The 6,203-nt window shown below is 32.0% G+C and overlaps 1 long non-coding RNA gene across 1 annotated transcript; it reads right to left on the reverse strand.

The window, feature by feature from the left end:
* Positions 1-796: 796 nt before the first annotated feature.
* On the reverse strand, positions 797-3,282 carry LOC133030944 (uncharacterized). Its single transcript, XR_009684480.1, has 3 exons — positions 3,082-3,282; positions 2,141-2,203; positions 797-1,031 (listed from the first exon to the last, which is right to left on the reverse strand). It is a non-coding gene; the product is annotated as an uncharacterized LOC133030944 (long non-coding RNA).
* Between the last annotated feature and the right edge of the window lie 2,921 nt (positions 3,283-6,203).

Here is a 6,203-nt window from a genome sequence, read left to right on the forward strand (position 1 = left end):
TCAACAAAATATTCTTCGGCACCCAACTTCTTACATCAAACCATTAAGTGACCTTTCTTTATCAATCTTCTAATTTCTTCTTGTTTTGTTTCTCCTATATTTTTGTTACATCATTTATTTCTTGAAATAAGGGTTTAAATGAATTTTTTTAGTAATCTAGGGCTAGAAATTTTAAGGTTACGTGATTCGCATGTTTTGGGTTTTAATGGTGCTCTGTTTTTCCAAGAATTTTTTGGGGTATTATACTTTGTGACAAGCAACATATATTGATAAGGTGCTAGAAAGATTATTAATGGAGAATTCTAAAAAAGGACAACTGCCGTCTAGACATGGAATTACTTTATGTAAAGATCAATGTCCAAAGACTCCTCAAGAGGAAGAGGACATGAGAAAGTACACTTATGCATCGACAGTTGGAAACTTGATGTATGCAATGTTGTGTACAAAACCTGACATATGATACATTTTAGGGATTGTTATTCATTATCAATCAAATCCAAGTTTGGAACACTAGATTGCTATAAAGTACATTCTCAAGTATCTTCGGAGAATGAGAGATCTCATGCTTGTATATTCTGGTAGAGAGTTAAATCCTACTGAATATACTAATTCTGATTTTTAATTAGACAAAGTTAGTCGAAAGTCAATATTTGGGTCATTATTTACTCTTGGTGGAGGTGCTATAGTGTAACGCCCTAAATAATTAGGCACGCTACCCAAAATACTTATGAAACCCTAATCCCCTAAACGGGATTACTAATCAAAATAGCGCACAATTTAAACTTTTATATTAAACAGAAGGAAAATAAACTTGTAATATATTTAAAACTTTTAAAATAGTTGGGATCCCAAAAATATTTACAAACGTTATTACAAGTCATTTATTTCTAGCCGACCTGAACGGCAAAATAGAATTCAAAAGTTCATCACTGATAGACCCTTAACCCGCTTGGTCTGATATGGCTTGAACATGTACATTCTTCATCTTGCTCCTCAAACTCATGGTTGATCAGCCACTGACTTATCCTTTCCTGCACAGTAGAGCACCCGTGAGCCAAGCCCAGTAAGACAGTATAAAACATATCAATAATATGCTCATCATACAATATAAATAACAATGCTATTCAAATTTGTCTGTGTGACACAGACCTGCATGTTACGCTCACATGCCTATTTATGTCTGCGTGGCGTAGACCTACGTGTTGCACTCACACGTCTATTTATGTCTACGTGGCGTAGACCCACGTGTTGCTCTCACACGTCTATTTACAATAAGGCCTTAGATCAGTTCATCTCGGTTCTTGTTACCGAGTCCAACCTGGTTATGCCTTGAGCGCATAACCCTTAGTCTCAACATATATATTTATCATATAATTATTGGTGCCACTGCACTATTTGTCTATTTGCTATAGACATGCGTGTTACGCTCACACGCCTATATATGTCTATGTAGCATAGACCTACGTGTTACGCTCACACGTCTATTTACAATAAGGCCTTAGTAAGGTTTATCTCGATTATAATTACCGAGTCTAACCTGGTTATGCCTTCCTCACATAACCCTATTCATATATATTTACGTAATCCATACATTACGTTCTTTCAGTGGTTTATCCTAGTAATATACTAGGTCTAACCAAGTTATGTCTTATGCACATAACTCTTGAAATATATGTATGTATTCAATAGATAACAAAACATATAGAATCTTAGGGTAATAACCCTAAATTACATACCAAATAGTCTCTCATATAACATATCATTGCATGCTCAAAATAACACTTATAGAGATTAATAACCCTAATTCATGCTTTCACTTGATTAGCAATATTATTGTACATCATGACTTTCTTACCTTCACATAACTTCTAGGGTAATAACCCCAGACCGCATTACTATCAAACTCAAGGTACTAATTTACCGAGTCTAACTTAATTATGCCTTGAGCGCATAATTCTTTATTACAATATATTTAGCATGGCATAGCATTTACACATTAATAATTACTAGGGTAATAACCCTAGGCCATTAAACCGCTTACTTTAGGGTAATAACCCTAATCTCGGTTTCTAATTATCACCAATATAATATTCAATATAAGCACCACCGTGCATATCTCTACGTGCAACTACTGTCTTACCTGTTGTCCCGCAAAGGCAGAGATTTCGAATCCCCGGGTGCTCCTGACCAGGTGCCGATAATCCTAGTCACACAATCCGGGATTTTTCACATATAGGGTTAACCCCTGCTTTCATATTCATAAAATAAATTCATGGCATTTCAAATACAGATAATCACATAGAGCTCGAAAAGATCTTTCCAACGGTATAAAGAACGTCCCAAACGGAGTTCCGAGTCAAAAATTATGGCCGAAACAAAATTCAGCATTTCCCGATGAACTCCAACCGGAATTCCGGATGAACCAACCGGAATTCCGGTTGTCTGGGCAGAGAACACGAAATTTCTCAATCTTTAAACCCCCAAAACTCACTCAAATCATCCCCAAACATTCCCAAACTTTCCAGAGCATCAATATATGTCATAATAAACATATTTCACAACTTAAACCCAACAATTGCACTAAAAATCAAAAAGTGTCATTAAAGCACCAAGCTTGAGTTCCATGAACTCAAGCTTGCTTTTCACAACCAAATTCTCAATCAATCCACTTACAGAAGCTAGCAAATACTGTAGGGTCTTAAACACATACTTATGCATTAAAATTCAACAATAAACCCCCAAAAATCAGATTACCAATTCAAGAAAATCAAAGCTCCAACTTGAGCTTACTTCCATGAAAATCCTATCTTGAATTCTTACAAAATTAAGCCAAGAACTCATGCTTCACACAACCAATTTTTAGGTCTCAATAACAGAATAAACACACAAGTATAATCCTTAAAATTTCTATCCAAACCTAATCCAAATAAACTCAAAAGATTGAAGCTCCAAGCATGCTCAAAACAATCCCACAACATCAACATGCATCTCAAATTCATAAGCACAACTTACATCATATTTCATGCTCTTTCAAGACTTAAACTCAAAAATTAAACAAAGATTCAAGCCAAAGAAAGTTACCTCAAACTCAATTTAAAGCCAAGCTCAATCAATCCTCAAATACTAAGCTTCAAACCAAGCAAATCTTTTCAAAATCAAGTTTGAAATTTAAAGAGGGTTGAGAGATAGAGGGGTTCGGGTATGAGGGAGGAAAAACCAGAATTTTCTATTCATTTTCCTCAAAATTCCATCTTTTATTAATTGTAGAGAAATAAAGGTCAAAAGACCATTTTGCCCTCATGGCTTAAATTCACACATACACCCTCACAAGGGTAATTTTGCCATTTCATGCATACATAATTCAAAATTAATTTCAGATTATCACTCATCAAATAAAATGCCAAATAAATTAATCCAATTTACATTTCGGGCCCAAACCCAGTTCGGCCCGAAATTCCCGATTGTGACTATACCGCGCTAACCTGTCAGAACACACCTGAAAAGACAACACAGGCATACTATATAATAATATAGTTCTATTAAGCATGTAATTAAATTAATTTCATCATTTTACCGTTCTCGGATCATAATTACCAAAATGCCCCTGGCTCACCAACGGGGTCTTTAATATATTAAAATTCATATAAAATCACAATATTGAACTATATAATAATATAATTCCTCAATTATATATAATTATCTAGTTAGGGTTTTGCTAATCCATTTCTTAATTCCGAGTATTACATATAGTCTGGAGAAGCATTAAGCAAACTAGTATTACAGATTCACCCATGGAAGTCGAATATATAGCACCTTGCAAAACAGCTAAGGAAGCGGTTTGGTTGAAGAAATTCTACACTGCTGTGGAAGTAGTTCCATAAGTAGAAAAATTACAGGTGCTCTACTGTGACAACAATGGAGCGGTGGCCAACTCTAAGGAACCAAGGAGCCACAAGAGAGGCAAGCACATTGAGAGGAAGTACCATATAATAAGGAGTATAGTAGAGAGAGGTGATGTGACGGTCTTGAAGATCGCTTCAGAACATAACCTCGTAGATCTATTCACAAAGGCGCTACTAGGAAAATCTTTTATGGGTTATATTGCTAACACGAGATTAAGGGAGATGTCCCATTTACTTTTAGGGCAAGTGGGAGATTATCAGGGTTTATGCCCTAAAAAATTTGTAAAGACACTTTTGATTATTAAATAAAGAATTAAATATTTAATATACGTGTGAATGTTAAATTGTTAATATTTATTATTGAATAATTTATATCAAATATTAAAAAATTCCGTATTCATATATGAGGCTGCGACTTGTAGCTGTACAGAGAACTAAGGGCCAGTTTGGCACAGCTTTTTAAAAAGCTAAAAAATGCTTTTAAAGAAAACTGTGATAAAAAGATGGTTGGTAAGCAGTTAAAAAAAGCTTATTGAAGAATTTATTATGAAGAAACTATAGCTGGTACAACCTAACTTTTAGAAAAAACTGTTGTGATTAAAAAACTCTATAATAAATTATTTTTTTACTAAAAACATATTTAATTATTTATTATATATTACAAAAAATAAAAATATATTTTTTTGAAGGAAAAAATATTTAAAATAAATAATATTAAAATCTCTTATATTTTATTTTGTTTTAAAAAATACTTCATATTTATATTTTTTATTTTTATTATCAATAAATCACATCAATTTAGAGTTTCCTATAATTTTTATATTTTTTATAAAAATCTCTTATATTTTTTATTTTTATATTATCATGAATTATTTTTATCAAATGTGTATAATTTTATAGTGTAGGAAAAAAATAATTAAAAATATATAAAAAATAAAAAAATTATATAACATAATTTTTTATATAGATTTATGATTATAATAAACTAGAATAATTCATTCTCATTATTATAGTAGAATCTTAAAAACTCACAGTACTTTAAAATTAATATTTACCAAACACTCAACTCAACTTTTTTCCACAATTTTGCTACAACTGTTTTTTCTCACGGCACAACTACAACTACTTTTTCACACAACACAGCTGTGCCAAACTGGCCCTAAGACCACTTAGCTATGAATAAAATAGTCAGCAACATATTAAAATTATGAAATCTTTAAATAATAATTGTTGTACGGTTCATTGATGCCTGTTCTTTAGTGCAAGTAATCTCAATTCAGATTACGGATGTAGTGAGACATCAAAGTGAATGTGTTGTATATAATAGAGATTATAAATGACAAGGACCGATATGAATAGAGTTGTCTTTATGAACATGTCGTTTACTATAAAGTCCTAATTCGTATTTTAACGATGATTAATAGTAGATCAGCCTAAATCCTGAGTGATTATGAACTCTTGTTCATGGTATTAGTTTCTCTGATTCACTCGTTAAATTTTTTTAGAGAAGATGATTCTTAAAACTTCTATTTTGGGAATCTAATAATATGGACGCCTGGGAGCATGATGTACAATTATAGAATCATGACTTTCCTAATGTATCGAATGTTGGTTCCCTTTAAGTGTTAATTCTAAAACTAGAATATTGTGCACAAATTCAGATGGTATCTTGAATTATACTTCTACTAGTGAATTAATAGAACAAAAGGATGAAGAAGTAATTAGAAGGGTAAAATATTATTTTGACCAAAACTAATTACGATCAACACATGGAGGGCTAACCACTTAAAATTGACTATCTCAATAGACACTGCAGTCAAACTCAGTAAATGTAATTCTATAATTACTAAAAGTTCAATTCCATATTTCTAGTGGAGTAATCATGGAATTAATAAATAAGAGATTATTTGATTGATGTGACTCAACAAATAATATAATCTATTGGAGCTTAGAATGATAAGTCTATGGTCCCCGAATCGCCACCTTGAAATACTATCAAGGGTGGGGATAAAAAGTTGTATAAAGATGTTCGAAGTAAATCTATTTTGAATTGGCAAAATATTGATTATTTATTTTTGTAATAAATAAATAACTTTTTCAAATTAATTAAATAAGAAAAAAAGACAAAAAGTGTTAAGATAAAATTTGTCAAGGCAAAAGTTATCATGACAAAAAATACCAACTATATCCTAAAGACAGTGGTAGGCGCCTATGGCTTTGTCCTGTGCCTATGGAGTTTGCCTTTTTAGGTTAATTAATTAGTTAATTAGTTCAATTAGCTAAATATCTAATTTGAAAGGT

The sequence above is a fragment of the Cannabis sativa genome, chromosome 9 (assembly GCF_029168945.1).
Source record: "Cannabis sativa cultivar Pink pepper isolate KNU-18-1 chromosome 9, ASM2916894v1, whole genome shotgun sequence".
NCBI classification, from domain to species: Eukaryota; Viridiplantae; Streptophyta; class Magnoliopsida; order Rosales; family Cannabaceae; genus Cannabis; species Cannabis sativa.